Source organism: Amblyraja radiata, chromosome 26 (assembly GCF_010909765.2).
Source record: "Amblyraja radiata isolate CabotCenter1 chromosome 26, sAmbRad1.1.pri, whole genome shotgun sequence".
NCBI lineage: Eukaryota > Metazoa > Chordata > Chondrichthyes > Rajiformes > Rajidae > Amblyraja > Amblyraja radiata.
The window spans coordinates 9,580,477-9,599,349 of record NC_045981.1 but is presented as its reverse complement, the minus strand read 5'-3'; the positions used below and the strand labels follow the sequence as shown (position 1 = coordinate 9,599,349).

At 42.1% G+C, this 18,873-nt stretch overlaps 1 protein-coding gene across 2 annotated transcripts in view; it reads right to left on the bottom strand.

Annotated features, from left to right (window-relative positions):
• arhgdia (Rho GDP dissociation inhibitor alpha) overlaps nucleotides 1–18,084 on the bottom strand; it is a 33,679-nt gene extending 15,595 nt beyond the window's left edge. Inside the window, exon 1 of one of the 2 annotated variants that reach the window (XM_033044191.1) lies at nucleotides 17,956–18,084. The gene's annotated coding sequence lies outside the window, so the exon portion shown is untranslated. The remainder of the gene's footprint in view (nucleotides 1–17,955) is intronic. The other variant, XM_033044192.1, reaches the window with a different exon arrangement.
• Between the last annotated feature and the right edge of the window lie 789 nt (nucleotides 18,085–18,873).

Here is an 18,873-nt window from a genome sequence, read left to right as displayed (position 1 = left end):
GTGTAGGAAGGAACTGCAGATGATGGTTTAAACCGAAGATAGACACAAAAAGCTGGAGTAGACCCGAAACGTCACCTATTTCTTTTCTCCAGAGATGCTGTCTGACCCGCTGAGTTACTCTAGCCTTTTCGTTTCTTTCTTTGCCATCGGTTCAGTTACAAGAAAGGAAGCACTTTCCTCAGCTATCAACCGAGGGATGAGTGGATTTCCCCCACCCCCCCCCCCCCCCCACCCCCACCCCACCCCAGTACCAGAATAGGGTGGAGTAGAACAGTTATTGCATTTAGAAAGACACTGGGTGAGCACTTGAAGTACTATAACCCATAAAGTAATGTGCCAAATATTATTGTCCTCAGTGGCTCTCCAGAGCCAATGGATTAAACAGCCTGCAAGTCTTTATGATCCCATGTGCTGGCATGTCGAGAAGCCAATAAACTAGAGTTATTAGCAAAACAGGATAAATTGAAAATGCAGTTATGCCACAATTCCAGACACTGACATAAAACGTGTGTCAGAGGGAACACAAACGAGTCGCACTCAAAAATCAGCACTAAGGTTTTGGCATTGACACGGTAAAAAATAAAAAATCTGCTCTTGAATTAATAGGCAACTACTTTGTATTTTCTAAAAATGCAAAGGGACTGAGTAAAATGAGAACAGTTTGTCACACAATGTGTTCTCGTGCGTAGGAAAGAACTGCAGATGCTGGTTTAAATCAAAGTTAGACACAAAAAGCTGGAGTAACAGCGGGAGAGGCAGCATCTCTGGGGAGAAGGAATGGGTAACGTTTTGGGTCGAGACCCTTCTTCAGTCTGTTACTCCACCATTTGGTGCATGTAAATTATGGAGAAAGGGGTGTCAATGTGATAAACCAATGGCTCAATGGCTATTTCTGTTGATTTTTAAGGCAGGAAAATTGTATTTGTGAACATTATTTGATTTGGAAAGCATCCAAAGAAAAATTTAGAACTGTACCTCGGTGCATGCGACAATAAAACCTAAAAGAAACCTAATTTTTTAATATGGTGGAAATTAATATCCATGGAAGCGTTTTAAAGGTCATGTGATAGGAGTGGAATTAGGCCATTTGGCCCATCAAGTCTACCCCACCATTCAATCATGGCTGATCAATCTCTCACACCCAACCTCATTCTCCTGCTTTCTCCCCATAACCTGATACTCGTACTAATCATGAATCTATCTCTACCTTAAATATATCCACTGACTTTGCCCCCACAGCATTCTGTGACAAAGAATTCCACAGATTCACCACCATCTGACGAAATAAATTCCTTCTCATCTCCTTCCTAAAAGAACGTCCTTTAATTCTGAGCCTATGACCTCTGGTCCTAGACTAGCCCCACTAGTGGAAACATCCTCTCCACATCCACTCTATCCAAGCCTTTTACTATAAATGCAGTTAAACCAATATAGGGCTGTTGTTATGTCTCTCTTGGCTCTGCAATTTGAAACAGTTAAGGGAATGGATGCCAGACAGATGATAAATTAATAACAATGTTTAAACATTTTCCATTTTTCAAAAACTTCAATTAATCCATCAATTCCAAAGATTTATTTCAGTGCACTCTGATGTTCCATGAACTGTTCCAACACATTTCAAAAGGTGGGGCGAGGAAAGGAAGCCACTTTGCATTTGGCCTGCATTTCATCACATTAAAAAAACTTGCTCAGAGAATGCACAGCAAGGCAGAAGTAGGTATAAGGCTCAGTGCTCAGCCATTCTGCGAACTAGAACAGTTTAAGTGCATCCCAATGATCTATACCATTTTAGCAAGACGTCCTTCCTTTTCTAAGTCTTACTATGATCTGGTCGAGACCGAGCACACTGATGCAATCATGAAGAAACCTCATAACACATCCACTTCCTCATAAGTTTTGAGGAGGTTCAGCGCGTCGTCAAATACTCCAGCAAACTTCTACAAGTGTACATCGAAGAACATACTCACTGCTTACATCTGGGCATGGTTGGGAAACTCAAATGATCAAGAACAAAGGAGCCAGCAGATGTCCATTGCCTGGTCCATCACATCCCCACCACCAAAGGGGCCTACAGTAAGTGCCACCTCAAGATGGCAGCCAAGATCAAAGCTAACAAAGACTTACACCAGCCTGGCCCATGTTCTCATCTTGTTGTTAAGCGCCAGGAAGGTATAGGAGCCCTGAGAACCATTACTTTCAGGTTCAAGAACAGTGTCCACCCATCAACCATCCGGTTCTTGAACTGCCCTGCGCAGCCCAAACCACAACCCTAGCTCAGCACCAAACCACCACAGGGCAGCACAGTGGTGCAGTGGTAGAGTTGCTGCCTTACAGCGCTGGAGACCCGGGTTCGATCCCGACTACGGGTGCTGTCTGTAGAGAGTTTGTACGTTCACCCCGTGGCCACGTGGGTTTTCTCCGAGATCTTAGGTTTCCTCCCACACTCCAGAGACGCACAAGTATGTAGGTTAATTGGCTTGGTGTATGTGTAAATTGTCCCTAATGTGTGTAGGATAGTGTTAATGTTCAGGGATCGCGGGTCGGCATGGACTCGGTGGGTCGAAGGGACTGATTTTGCACTGTATCTCTAAACTAGGCACTACTATGGAAGCTGTACACACTTTGATTTTTGCACCATCATGGTCTAGTTTGCTTAGAATATCTGCTTAATATTTTTTAATATAATTCATTGTATACTTATTTTTAGTTGTTTATGTGCCCATAAAGTTGCAGCAAGTAAGAATTTCATTGTTCTGGTGAATATATCAAAAGAATACTCTTGACTTGAACACTGTGGAAATACAAGCCAATGCACTATTGGTCTTCCAAATTGCTTGCTGTGTATCCATTTTCTTTGTACCTCAGGAACTTGGACACATCATTGCTTTCTCCTTTTCAACGATTATTCCCCCTATTCCTCCATATAAAATATAAACCTCATTACTTACAATACACTCCACTTGCCACATTCATGCCCATTTACTAGACACTCTTGGGACAGAGAAAAGTACAGCAATGGTCCAGGTCCTGCCCACAATGTCTGTACCAAACATAATGTCAGGATCTGCTTACACATGTAGTGCTAGTGAACAGGAATCGCTGGCCAGCATGGACTCGGTGGGCCGAAAGGTCAGTTTCCATTCTGTATCTCTAAACTAAAATTATACATGACCCAGACCACTTCTTTATACTCTGTTCCTTGCTTTGCACTCAACATAATGTAGTACATAATAAAATACATATAGCGTTACCAGCTTGTTAATTCCCCCCTTTAACTGGCAAGTAGATAGGCTCACTATTACATAACTGGCATATGAAAGAAGCAACTTTCTGCTTGGCTCGAATTAAAATGTTTCCATTCACAATGCCAAGATGAACCAATCGCCTACTCTTGGATACACATATCCTTCGGCAACACTGAAGTTCTGCAGAACGCTTCAGAAAATAAAATCTATGCGCATAAGCAATACAACAGCTGCAAAATACTGCATTAGTTGGAAAACTTCTACGCCTGAAGGGTTTCTAACTTAAACCATTTGTATTGCAAAGAAAGTTTTGTGCAGCCCAAAATAAATTTAAGGAGGCTTACTGGAAACTAGCCATTGAGATTAGTCCACTCCATTACCCGTTTACTGCAGATTTATTACTACAGATGGGCTCAACGGGGTGCAAGTTTTAATCAGGAAATGCCTGACAGCTTAATTTCATAGATCAACAAAAGCATTCCTATCGTTAATAATCAGAATTAATAAATAATTTGACCAGATATTTAAAAATGGAACAAAAAACCTAAAGATTTTCATTTTTCCTAATAATGCTACAGGCAAACTGGTAACAAAACACAATGTTTTGAGGTAAAATCATTTTATTTTTGTATGTGTTTCGAAAGATACCGTTTGAACCAGAGCACTCAATAACAAAAAACCACACAAAATGCTGGGAGTAACTCAGCGGGTCAGGCAGCACCTCCAAACAACATAGGTAGGTGACGTTTTAGGTCGGGGACCCTTCTTCAGGGTGAATAACAACAAGCAGATTTCTATCATATTTATTTCACCGAATAAAAGTCCACAATTTTTCAGTATTTACTTTGATTTTATTCATCTCAAATTTATAGGTTTACCCAAATAGAGGGACATGCTTGGCAATACTCAAATCACTATTGAGTAATACTCAAATCACTATTTTTTATTGCTTTAAATCATTGCATTGTTTGGCATATTGTCGTCATATTCATAAAATATCAAATATATGACCTTTAAACCAAGTAATTATTTTTCCCTTTGGACACGCCTGCATATGAAAATGTGACTATTACAAATGTTATAAAGTGGTAATTCCCAATGCACACTGGTAACCCGCTTAACATTCCTTCAGTGTTGTGATACAACTGAATACCGGTAGAGCACAGAGTCCAATCAATGCTCAAATGCCACTAACGTCTGCACTCATCTAATGATTAAAAATTGTTAACCTTGAAAACATTTAAACTCCACTAAAATATTTTGAACAAGGATAGCGATGAGGAAACTACACTTTCCACACTGCAATAACGCAGTAAAAAGTCGCTCACAAAGGCAAGTCTTCTGTGCATATGTTTAGCTTTGGCTCCGAGCCATTGGTTATTCGCACATTGGCTGCTCCGTTTGTCTATTATAAATGACAGCTGGTTCTCTCCATTATTGGGTTTAATGGATTGAAGTACTTTAAATGCTCTAATTGGCTAATGTTCTTAGCACGGCGCAGGAATGGAGGATGGTTTCGAGAGTCGACATAATTCATTTGAATTTTCAAAAAACTTTTAATAAGGCCACTGAAAAATGTTCATGGTGTTGAAGATAATACATTGGCATGGACTGGGTATTGGCTAAACAGCAGGTCAGTAGGAATGAGGGGAGCATTTTAATATCAGCGATCTGTAACCAGAGGAGGGCTGCGGAGATCAGTGCTGGAATGGGAACCATTTAATTGACCATTAATGACTTAGGAGGAAGTGAAAGTGCTGCAGTCAAATGTGCTGATGATGCAAAGTGTGAGAATACAAACAATTTGTAGAGACATAGTGATAGGCGGGGGAAAAGTTTGTGATCGGGTACAAAGTGCAGGAAAATGTAATGTTGTGTACTTTGGAAGGTAAAAGATTTCAAATTGGAGGAAGACTCAGCTGCAGCACAAATACAACATGTATTAGGCTTCTGAACCATAAGCTAGGCTACTCCACTCACCTCATTGTAGACACTCGACTTTGTCTCTGGAACTGGTGAACTAGTTTTAGTATTTTAGTGTTAGAGATACAGCACGGAAACAAGCCCTTCGGCCCACCGACCAGCGATCATCGCACATTAACACTATTCTACGCACTAGGGAAAATTTACACTTACACTAAGCTAATTTACCTACATACCTGTAGGTCTTTGGAGTGTGGGAAGAAACCGAAGATCTCGGAGAAAACCCACGTGGTCACGGGGAGAATGGATAAACTTTGTAGACAGCACCCGCAGTCGGGATCGAACCAGGGTCTCCGGTGCTGCAAGCACTGTAAGGCAGCAACTCTACCGCTGCGTCATCTTGCACTACATTACTGAAAATTATATTCTGCATCAAATCTTCCCCTTCAATCTACCTTTTGTACTCAAGTTTGGATTGGTTGTATTTATGTGTAGTATTATCTGATTTCATTGGATAGCATGCAAAACAAAACTTTTCACTGTACCTTGGTACACATGACAATAAACAAACCTAAAGCGATTTAATCTGCCAATGTACCAACTTAAGTGTAAAAAAATGTTGCTATTACAATTCAAAATGAATGTTCACCATTTTCAATTCCATTGATAGCCACATTAATCACGGTATTTGCCACTTTGAACCATCCCAAATATTTTTTACCGAGTAAACGAACAGAAGACATAGGTTTAAGGTGGGGTGTAAGATTTAATAGAAACCTGAGGGGTAATTTATGTCACAAAAAGGGTGGTGGGTATATGGATCGAGCCATTAAAGGAGGTAGTTCAGGCAGAAAAAGCTACATAGATAGGACTGGTTTACAGGGCTATGGGCCAAACACAGGAGGTGGGGCTATTTATTGTAGACAGGGCATGCTGGTTGGCATGGGCAAGCCGTACCAAATGGCCTGTGACCACGCTGTATGACTCTTCCAATGAGCCCGTAAAATATTCTAATGAAGGGAAACATGCAGAAATGCTCCCAGTACCAATCCCTGCAAACACTTTAACTAGAATATTGTGCAACCCATTAAAATGGAATGCGAATTCGCAAGCTCAGCCCAGTTTCTTATTTCTTTTGCAGACACCAAAAAAGAACACGCATGTTCTGAATTGTTTTCCTGGCACTTCCTATTTACCAGAGCAATATTCTAAGAACCGAATTTAAATATGCAGTGCAATGGCCAAAGAATGTAGGTCGTGTGGCTCAACCTTCAGTATTCTGAGGGTCATGGGAATATTAGCCCACAAAGATTTACGGATTCCAAGCCAGATGGAGAAGGACAAGCGACTGACTGTAAAACCTGAGCAACCAAACCCTCTGGGCTTTACGTATTTATTAATGAAAAGTTTTGACATCTACAACACAGCACACTGGTCAACATAACTCATTTTCTCTTTTAAGTACGCAAGTTGAGTTCTTTAAGCGGATGCATGCATTAACTTTTTTTTTGTTATTTTGGAAACACCAATGTAGCAGAAGCACTATTTTATTGGAATCGGCAGCGAGAACATTATTATTAATAATGGTTAGCATGTACCCCCAAAATTAACAGAATGCTTTCTTTTCCCTTTGAATCCTAGAGGACTGCAAACATTTCTTCTCACCTGTTCTGTTTAACTGGCCCCAAACTCCCAATTCTAGACTCCCAGCAGACAAATCAACTGCACATCTACCTCATCAAGACTCCTTAACAATTTTGCACATTCTACCGAGATTCACGATCCAACGGGAATTGTAAACGAACCTTCAGAGAAGTGAATTATAATTGACCATGATAACTCTGATAAAGTAATTACCATCAGTCACCAAATAAAAGGTAGGAAGGAACGTGGAGTAACTCAGCGGGTCAGGCAGCATCTCTGGAGAAAAGGAATGGTGACAATGAGTCGAGACCCTTCTTTGGGTCTTCATAAAAGGTAGCTCTCAACATACCAAACTATTTTTTATAGTAAACCAAGTGATTTAGTTTGGAAGAAATCATGTTATGCCCTCTCCCTGTATTATGAGTGTGTCACTTTTAACTAACTCTGTTATGACCTTGTATTTTTAATTACTACAAACTATTTCAGTTTTACGCTCATACTTGGGAAACCAAGTGGATAAAACGTTCTAGCTTCAATAATACAGCCTTGTAGAAAGACTTTAGAGATACAGCGTAGAAACAGGCCCCTTGTCACTGACCAGTGATCACCTTATACACTAGTCCTATCCTACACACGAAGGACAATTCACAGAAGCCAACTGACCTACAAACTAGCTGGACAACTTGGGCGTCTAAATTCTGACATTTAACAAGTTCTCTCAAGGCTGGCAATCACACAACAACGGTAAATACAAAAACCATTCAACATTTACAAACCTAGGAGATTACAGGTGCTTTGAGATGAGACTCAATTTGAAAAGCAGAGCGCCATTTGGATAGATCTTAATCAAGGGAAATGAGGATACAATATTGTGTTTGTCAGAAATTTATAAATACATTGCTGCAAACAGTCCAAAATTAGAGCAGACTTTGGCTTCAGAAGCAAAATTAAAAATTTAATAATAAATCTCGGAGAAAATCAGTCCCAGCTAGGGACAACAGCTCCAATTCTTAAATACCATTGACAGCAAATTACGACAAACACCTCGAGAACAGTGTCAGAGGCATTAATTCTGATTTAATTAAAATACACTCATAATTAGATTGGATAATCCCCAGAGTGAAGAGAAATGAGCAACTAATCTATCTTGATCAAACATTTAACCGTTGACTCGTCACAGCAGATATTCCTCAGTGAAAAAAAACAGCAAAAATTATACTTGGGATGTACTTACACAATGAAGTAAATTGACAAATAACTTATTTGTGCTTAAATGCAATTTCTAAAGCAATTACATATCTACTAAAATTATATACCCATTTGTCCATCAGGAAGCCCTTATTCAAGTATACACAAGTGCCGTCATGCCTACATTTAGTAGAACAATTCTGTGGTTTGAAATTTTTTTAACCAGCTCAAAGTTTTATTTTTAATAAAAAGTGACAGAGGTGGGTGCAATTATAAAGTATAAAAGCCATTTAGACAGGTACATGGATAGGTTTAGAGAGGTTCTCGATGTTGGGGGAGTCCAGAACCAGGGGTCATAGTGTAAGAATAAGGGTTAGGCCATTTCGGACTGAGATGAGGGAAAACCTTTTCACCCAGAGAGTTGTGAATCTGTCGAATTCTCTGCCACAGAAGGCAGTGGAGGCCAATTCACCGGATGTATTCAAGAGTTAGATATATCTCTTAGGGCTAACAGATTCAAGGGATATGGGGAGAAAGCAGGAACGAGGTACTGATTTTGGATGATCATATTAAATGGCGGTGCTGGCTTGAAGGGCCGAAGGGCCTACTCCTGCACCTATTTTCAATGTTTTATCTATGTACGAGCGGAGTGCAGGTAAGTGGGACTAGCTCTGTGGCACCGTCCAACATGGACGAGTTGGGCCGAAGGGCCTGTTTCCATGCTGTACAGACTATCACTATAAACAATGAAAACAGCTAACATTGCTTTATTCCTCTCTACTATCATTAATTCCCACATTCACCCCAGCTCATCAGCCGATAAAACTACCAATGGCTTCATTACCTTTTACTGGCAAAATAATTTGACCATGACTTTACCCCACAGCAGAAGCAGTGATGGCCTGCTGTGTCCCATCCGAGGCATAGTTTCCATGCAGCCATCTATATTTACACAGCTGAAGCTTGCGATTTAGAATCAGTTTTATAGCAAGGAAAAAGGCCTTTCAGCACAACTAATCCATGTCGACCTAGGTGCCCACTACACTAGTCCCGTTTTCCTGCATATAACTCACCAAACCTTTCCTATCCATTTTATATACACACCATCCTGTGTGGGAGAAAGAACCCCCCCCCCCCCCCCCCCCCCCCCCCCCCCCCAGGACCTTTTAAGTCTTCACCACTTTGGCCACAGCCATCTGTGGCAATTAATTCCACGGATTCACCACCCTTTGACTAAGAACATTCCTCCTCATCTCCTGTCCAAGTCTTTCAAGCCACCCAGTCCCAGCAACATCCCTGCGAGATGAGGGTTAAATGGCCAGAGGGGACTACTGCCTGCTCTGTATCACTGAGGGGAAGCCTCACACTGGAACAAGAAGAACTGGCTCAACAAGGAGAATGATCAGGAGTAACAAGCCCAATAGGTGCGTGCTGAAGATAGGACAGAATTTTCCACAATCATGATCCGCCAGAGGTGTCGAGGAGACAAAATCCACCTCCACTCACAGAAGTCAGTTTGACTTGCGTCACATATCATGGGAATCAGTTGTGAGAACTGGGTAAGACATAGGACTAGGGCTCGATGGGCAGTGTGGACTGAATGGTTGACTCGCGCTATTTTTAAATGTTTCCCTAATCTCCGGAGAAGGGTCTGAAGGAGGGTCGCAACCCAAACCGTCATCTTTGTTTTCTCCAGAGATGATGCCTAACCCTCTGAGTTACTCCAACACTTTATGTCTATCTCATTAACAGCGTCTTCTGTTATCCGGTTTTTGAATAGTTCTGAATAAGCTAAGGCACTGTCTGAATGCTGAGAACTATTTTCTGCACCACATCTTTTCCTTTGCTCTGTCTATTGTACTTGGGTTTGACTCGATTGTAGTATTATCATTTTTACGGGTTAGATTTAGCTCTTAGGCTAAGGGAATCAAGGGATATGGGGTAAAAGCCAGAACGGGTACTGATTTTGGATAATTAGCCATGATCATATTGAATGGCAGTGAAGGACCGAATGGCATACTCCTGCAACTATTTTCTATGTTTCTATGGATCTGATTGGGTAGCAAAACAAAGCTTTTCATTGTACATGTGACAATAATAAACCTAAGACACAAAAAGCTGGAGTAGCTCAGCAGGACAGGGAGCATCTCTGGAAAGATGGAATGGGCGACGTTTCAGGTCGAGACACTTCTTCAGACTGGTGATGGGTGACGTTTCGGGTTGAGACCTTTCTTAAACCTAAACTTAGACTCGATCTTCAATCCCAACATCACCATGGGCACTGGTGTAAAATTTTCTTTATCAACACTTTAAAGTATCTAGAGATATTTTCTTATGTTAAAGGTGCTACCTAAAACCTAGTTTCACTATAACTACAACCACTTACTCCCAATCTGGATCAAAAATTCAAACAGCTCTCATCCTGGGAGAAGTTATAAGTAGTTATAAATGCTCAACTATTTCTCCCATTTCTCTTAATGGCTCTAAGTGGTTCATACTGAAGTACAGTGAATGTAGTGTCTGAAGTAGGATCTTGCCCGATCCATGTTCCCCAGTGATACTGCCTGACCTGCTGAGTTACTGCAGCGCTTTGTGTCCAAGAATGTACAATATTTGAAATGGAGAATACAAACTACATTGGAAAAGAGTGTCAACTGGAAGGAATTTAAGTTAAAAATGTAAAACAGGAACGAACACAGTTGATGTGATGCAAATGGCTTCCGTGTAAAAAAAAATCTCAACTGCCAAACATGAATTGTTCTTCTGTTGATGGTTGCGTCTTTGAATTCGACAATTATGGCCAGTGACTAACTCAAAGCCCATTAAAGCACTTCTAATGCAATTCAGCACATTACAAGGCATTACAAAAAAAAAATTTTTAAGGACTTATTGTAAGTCTACATTTAAACAAAGTGCAATTAAACTTATCCACTATTATACAAAGATTTGTGTTACTGTATTCATTGGGCTGTGGATACAGTAATTTAAAGCCTAATGTTAATTTTATTCAGTAGCTTAAAGTTAGTTACAGTATAGAGTCAAAGGAACACCTTGGATCATTGATGTAGTTACAAAAAGTTCTCTTTCCCTGGCAACATTCTCCATTTAAGACTATAAAATAGCCACTATTCTTGACAACTGCTATCAAAAGACTAAACTGAATAACGACTCATTAGTAAATGCTACAGAAGTGTCAATATTTTTAACGTTTTAACAAGCTGACGCAAGTGTGAAGGGACAGATGGATCCAAGGAAGCACACCAAAAACGCTACATACCAAGCAGATAATTACAGCTTTATGAAAATAGCTTGTGAATGCAAGCAAGGAGCTTCCACCATTTTTCAAACAAAAAAGATCTGCTTTGTTCCAGTAGGCCAAGTGCTCCTTGCATTATATTGCTCACTCAGTGGACCTTGTCTTAATTAAGAAATTAGTGTATATCAATCTTCATTTTCAAAGCATTTTGACAAAAGTACCTTACAGTGAGAGGTTAGAACGGCTGCAATAAACATTCCTTTGACGTCAATGGAGCCACCAGTTTCAACAATGTACACAGTTTAAACATTGATATTATTACAGCTGGCTCCAGTTCAGGTACGGCTTCTGTATAGATACAAAATGCTGGAATAACTCAGCAGGACAGGCAGCTTCTCTGGAGAAAAGGAATGTGTGATGTTTTGAGTCGAGACCCTTCATCAGACTGACGGCTTCTGTATATCCACTTATACATTCCAGTTTCCAGAGCTTCAATGGGAGGCATCAACAAATGACAGTATTAAACGTTGAACCATAAGATACCTGCACGAGACATATTATTTCAGGAATTCTGCCACCAAAACACTGGATTTTAAAAAAACTGACATTTACAAAACATTATCACCTATTGAGTGAAGACACAAAGAACTGCAGAAGCTGGTTTACCAAAAAAAAGTGCTGGAGTTACTCAGCGGATCTCTGGAAGACCTTGATGTGTGACGTTCTGGGCTAAGATCCTTCTTCAGACAAATTGTAATAAGGAGAGAAAAATGGAAAAGTAGGGGGCAGGACAAAGCCTACCAAGTGATAAGTGGATACAGGGGTACAGGTGAGGGAGGGGTGTTGTTTGGCAGATGGGTGGACAAAACCAGAACCAGGGGCCACAGTTTAAAAATAATGGGTAAGCCATTTAGAACGGAGATGAGGAAACACTTTTTAACACAGAGAGTTATGAGACTGTAGAATTCTTTGCCTCAGAGGGCGGTTCTCTGGATACTTTCAAGAGAGAGCTAGATAGGGCTCTTAAAGATAGCGGAGTCAGGAGATATGGGGAGAAGGCAGGAACGGGGTAGTGATTGTGGATGATCAGCCATGATCACATTGAATGGCGGTGCTGGCTCAAAGGGCCGAATGGCCTACTCCTGCACCTATTGTCTAAAGGCCAGAGATAAAGAGGCAGAATCCTGCATGATAAGGAGAGACGGGGGAAGAAGGGGCATATTGAGGGAATTGGTAGAGCGCATCCGGGTGGGGAACAGGTAAGGCAGGGATGGGAAGAGGGTAGTGGGTCTGGGTTGTTACCCAAAATTCAATGTTCATTTCGTTGGGTTGTAAAATTACCCAAGTGGAATACGAGGTGCTGTTCCTCCACTTTGCATATGGCCTCACCCTGGCAATGGAGGCCCGGAACAGGAACGTGAGGATGGGTAGGAACAAACTGCAGGTGCTGGTTCACACCGAAGATAGACACAAAATGCTAGAGTAACTCAGCGAAACAGGCAGCATCTCTGGAAAGAAGTAATGGGTGACATTTCGGGTCAAGACCCTTCTTCAGACTGAGAGGGGGAAACTAGAGATATGGAAGGGTACTAAAAGCATGCACGGTGTGAAGTGGACTGATCAAAGCATATGTTGTTCAATGAAATGTACAATGGTTGATTGTTGGCTGAGGGGAAGTTGACAATGAGGCAAACAGTAAAATTAATTAGGACAGTGAAACTAGTAGCAGAACTAGGGTGGGAGAGGGATGGAGACCAGACATCTTCCTCACATCTTTCAACATGATGCGGGGTGGTTTTCTCAACAACATCATCCACTCTAGCATCATCCCTGCCGGCAGCACTGCCCCATGCATCCACAGGATGCAACGCTTCTGCCAATTTAGTCCTAAGAAGGGTTCGGACCCTTCTTTTATTTTTCTCCAGAGATGCTGCCTGACCCGCGGAGTTACTTTTTGTGCCTATCTTCTATATAACCCAGCATCTGTAGTTCCTTCCTACACATTAGTGAACTATTCATAAAGTCTTAAGTGATAGGAGCAGAAATAGGCCACTCGTCCCATCAAGTCTACTCCGCCATTCAATCATGGCTGATCTATCTCTCCCTCCTAACCTGATTCTCCTGCTATCTCCTGATAACCTGACACCCGTACTAATCAAGAATCTATCTGCCTTAAAAACACCCACTGACTGCCTCCGCAGTCTTCTGTGGCCAAGAAATCCACAGATTCACCACCCTCTGACTAAAGAAATTCCTCCTCACCCCCTTCCTAAAAGAAGGTCCTTTCATTCTAGGCTATGACCTCTAGTCCTAGACTCTCCCACTCTTACCAATCACGTATCTGGCAATCTCCAACGTAAACATACCCAATGGCTTGGCCTCCAGTCGCCTGTGGCAATTGATTCCAATTAAACTTCTGAGGCTCTCAGGGGTTAACAGTGAAATTAACAATTTTAGGTGCCCACTCTTTCTTCCTCCCCCCCCTCCCCCGTCTCCACAGATGCGGCAATACATCATTGTTTTACCACGTTACTTTTTCATTCTTCAATTCTATCTTTCAAGCCACTGTTACTGTGACAATTTTAATCTGCACCAGAGCATGAACACACCCTCCACCCCCCCTGCAATTTGACATGCTCGTTTTCTCATCTTCCAGTTTTGAAAGGTTCTTGACGTGAAATATTGTCTCTCTCACCATTCTTTTATCTTGAGCCACAGAATGATTACAGCATTTTGTAAATTAGCATCTACAATTCCTTGTGCCTCCAGCATTTCTTGCTTTGTAGATTTCCAGTATCTGCAGATTATTTTTGTTCCAGTTCAAACAATATTGCTTTGTCTGCCATTTTAAACAAATCATCTGCCGCTAATACTGCTGATAGTGGTTGTCAGGCTAATGAATAATTAGCATTGTAAAAACACAATGCAAAATAACTGCCAGTGGGCCACGCAAGAACAGAATACCACAGCCCGAGTCATCATGGCATTTCACTTCCTGTGCTACACTTGGAGTTGAGCGCAGCCGAAACGTGTCACATTTGTGGCCAGTAATTTATCTTCACGGTTTCATTATCATCCTACCCGTTCATTAATCTACCACCCTACAAAACGGGGACATAATTAGTTTTAAACTGAAAACAATTTAAAATTAGAGCCCTGTATTCTGAAGAGAACCAACGAGGCAAAAATCTACAAGAACAATAAGTGAGGACGTAGTAAGATTCATTTGTCTGTGTTAAATGTTTTTTTGGTAACATTGGTAGGGATGAAAGATAACAAAAATATTGACAGTATGTGGTTTAAGTATTGAATATGATGAAGCCTGATGTGTGTATTTATATGCTTGATTTAAGGGTGGCACATAGGTGTAGCTGGTAGAGCCGCTGCCTCAGCCATGCGGTCTGTGTGGAGTTTGCACGTTCTCCCTGTGACCACATGGATTTCCTGCAGCATCCAGACATTTGGGTTTGTACATTAACTGGCCTTTGTATATTTCCCCCGGTGTGTAGGGAATGGATAAGAGAGTGGAGTAACTAATGAGAAAGATGGGTCGATGGTCAGTGTGGCGTAGATGGGCCAGTGGTTAGTTTCCTTACTGTATTTTGCAATCAAAATGGAATATTAGATGAGGAATTAATTACAAACTAAATTTAGCTTCCATTCATAGTGTAATTCCCAAAAGTGCTCTTCAATTGTCAGCCACGTATCCATGTGGCAGAATGGAAAATGGTGCGCTATAAACCACCGATGGCAGCAAAGAAAATTCATGCAGGTTTGCAGTGCAAACTAGAAGCATTTATCTGCATGCCCTCCATTAAAAGAAAAGTTCATAGCTCTCCAGATCACAAATTAAAGGCAAGCTTTTATCATTCAATGTAATCAGCACAACCTACTTCCTCTTTTCTTGTAAAAGGGATCGTGACAACCCCTGCCAACAAATATTTTAATAAAACAGGGTTGAAGGATTAATTATAGGCTGCCCTTCTATGCTGGTGTTGGAGTGATAAAGAACAGAGAGAATCTTCTTCCCCAACTAAATCCACCCCCGCAGGATGTACTCGTTTTACGCTAATCTCGTTTTATTTTTCCCAAATTCCCCCGTCATCACCCCACCTGGATTGCACAACTCACCAGCATAATTGGGGCAATTTACACTAACCAGTTTACCTAAAACCTGTATATCTTCGGCATGCATGTGTGATGGAACTGGAGAGCCCACTAGAAACCACAGGACAAACACACCAATTTTACAGACAGCACTGCAGTCAGGACTGAGCCAGAGTCAATGGAGAGGCGAGGCAGCAGCTCCACGAGCTGAGCCACTGTTTTATTTCTTTAACAATATATTAATTGGCCTCTAAACACAGACCTGATTTAGTAAAGGAAATATATGATGAAATGCATGACACAGTAAAGCCAGCATATTTTGACACATTAAATTCAAATTTCAGTCAAATTTATTGCAGAGTTTTCAAATTAACAAAAAGTGTTTTAACCAAGCTTGTTATCTCAGTTTGAAACAAATTCTTCATTACCCAATATAACCCCCCCCCCCCCCCCCCCCACAAAAATATAGTTCCCTCATCAGGTGCTTTCATGAGCCAATCCATTTTAATAGCACAAGATTAGTAAAAGTTATTTGTACATTTCCTGGTTGGGATACATAACTCAAAAACCAGCAACTCAAAAGAAATTATTCGGCACTCAATGGCATAGACAGCAAAATGTCAGCATAATTTGACTGTATTTATGAAGTTTGTTGCATTCCAAAGCTATTATCATTAACTACAAGCCAAAGGCATAAATTTGACACACAGCAAATACTTCTCGTTTCGCACTTCCCCCTTCACCATTTCTGCTTCAGGGTAGCATGCAGTCACACAATGCATCTGCATGCACATCAGACGATGCATCAGCATACACATTAGACTAGTTCCAAAAAGGCAAAGGACAGTTCTAGAAGAATGGAAATGGTTTAAAACAAAGAACTATTGATTGAGCATGGAAAATGTTCATCGAATACTGATATTCTGGCAGAGATTGTTCTGGCCTATTAGAGGAAGTTCAGAGGAAGTTAGACACAAGAAGCTGGAATAACTCAGCTGGAGCATCATCGCTGGAGAGAAGGAATGGGTGACGTTTCAGGTCGAGACTATTTGGCATTGCCTCGAAAAAGCCAACAAAGCAGACCATGACTTGGTGTTCAAATCACCACAACGCCAAATTAGTATGTTCCCATGTTTCATTTGATAATATTAAAAATAACTGAGGGAATGCATCATGGCATGAAAGAAGGTATCAGATTGTTTGCAAGAATCACCCATTACAGAGCAGCATTTTCACCTGTATGTTGGCGGGTAGGGAGAGGGAAGGTGAGAGAAAGGTTTTTAAAAAAAGCGCACTCCCCACCAAATTTGAATTCAGACCATCAGCACGTAATTTCAAAATCATGCCTGATCAACATGGCCGTCCATTTAACATGCCGCAATGTGCAATTTTACCTGCTTTCCTTGTAAGCCAAATGGAAATGTTGAGTAACACACGAGCCTAACGTTGATGTATTTTTCGAATGGGGCTAGGCCTGTAGATCTTTCTGTGGTGCAGAATACTTTTATTTTATTCTCGTGTTATCACTCAATGAGGCTTATGCAAGGAAAACTTCCGTGTAAAGGTTAGGGGCACGAATTTCTAAAGCTACAAACGACAAATCGCCGCCATTAAGAATGAAAAATCGCACTTCCTGGTCGCTGCAAAAGCTGCATCGCTGAAGAGCGGGAGCCAAGACACCGCCCTAGCCGAAGAAAGAACTCGAGACGAGGACAGGAAATGGGGCAACATATAATGTTTCTTTCACATGTATTTTTTTTTTAAAAAGCAACAAAAAATCCAATTAAGTGCACGCTTGTTACGGAATTTAAAATTGCAAACTGAAACGGCGTTTAATTATGTAGCCCAGACGGCAATACCCGGAGGATTGGTGCAGAGTTTAGTTATTAACTGATCTTCACCTGGGCATGGTAATTAAACATCATAGCGCTTTATTTCCAAAATTGCAAACCAGGAAGTGAATTCACAATCCTGATTAAATTAAATCCGTTAATTTACTATACCTCGTGTAAATCTATCGGATCGTTTACATTTGCAAAACACCCGCATCCGCATCCAGTTAATTGAATTGGAGCGGGGTTGTATCTTACTTTTAGTCCGGGACGGTATTTGGAAAAAGGGGCCGAAAGGTCTCGCGGGGGGGGGGGGGGGGGGGGGGGGGGGGGGGGGGAGCGTTCGGGCTCGGATAGTCGAAGGTGGTCAGGGGCGCCGAAAGTGCAAGTTCGGTAAGCCGAAGGAGACAGCGGCGAGGTCGGGTGTGGGGGCGAAGCGAAGGGTCTCGGGGTCGACAAAGACTGCGGTTCTCAGAGAGCCGAAGGGACTCGGGGAAGCCGAAGACCCCGGGCTCGGGGAAGCCGAAGACCCCGGGCTCGGGGAAGCCGAAGACCCCGGGCTCGGGGAAGCCGAAGGGGCCTGCGCGCGCCGGGTCCACAGAGCGCGCTCCCTTCCCGCCCCATTAACGGTCGCCGCACCTTCGCTGACCCGACGGCGGATCCCGATCCACTCGCCACTCGCGCCTCCCCTCCCCTACAACGTGTCACTGGAGCCCAGCCGTGCCCCCAAACTCCAACGCCGCCGCTCCGTGTACTTTACCGTGCCGATATGTAAGGTACGGAGTGAAGCCCGGTCTGTACCCGCGCTGCTCTCACGGCCGAATGAGCCGCTCACTCACTCATTCATTCAGCCCCGCCCACCCGCGAGGGGAGGGGCGAGCGGGGCAGACACCGCCGCCGCTTCCGGTCGGTCCTGCACTTCCGGGCCGTTCATCACCGCACATATTCCACTACTGCCCAAAGAGCTCTGCTATATGATCTTTGCTACTGCCAGCTAAATGGCTACTACAAGACTAACAACTGTAGCGTATCGGTTCAGGAGCAGCTTCTTCCCTGCAACCATCAGGCTATTAAACACTACAACCTCCAAATAAGCTCTGAACTACATAGACTTGGGGGTATTGATTTTGTATGTTTGCACTATTATTGTTTGTTTGATATATTGTTTGTTTTATATCTGTGTGTAGGAAATAATTGCAGATGCTAGTTTAAATCGAAGGTAGACACAAAATGCAAACCAGGAAGTGGTTTCTTCTTCTTGCGAATGAAACATAAACCAAAGGAATAGTTAGATTTCAAGCCGGGTGTTGGAGCAGCATGGTTGTCGTATCTGCGTCAATGTCTGCCAGGCCCTGAGGTCGATTTGGTGGGTGGTAGAGCGGGCACCCAGAGATGACATTGTTGGCTGTCTGTGTTCTGAATGTTGGAGTAACTCAGCGGGACAGGCAGCATCTCTGTGTGTATATATATGTGTGTATTTATACAAAAAATATATGTGTGTGTGTGTATCTGTATGTGTGCATCTGTGTATGTATGTATATATGTGTGTATGTGTATCTGCTTACTTTTTTAAGTTTAGAGATACGGCGCCGAAACAGGCCCTTCAACCTACTGAGTCCGCACCCACCAGCAATCCTCGCACATTGCCTCTAGCCTACACACACACTAGGGACAATTA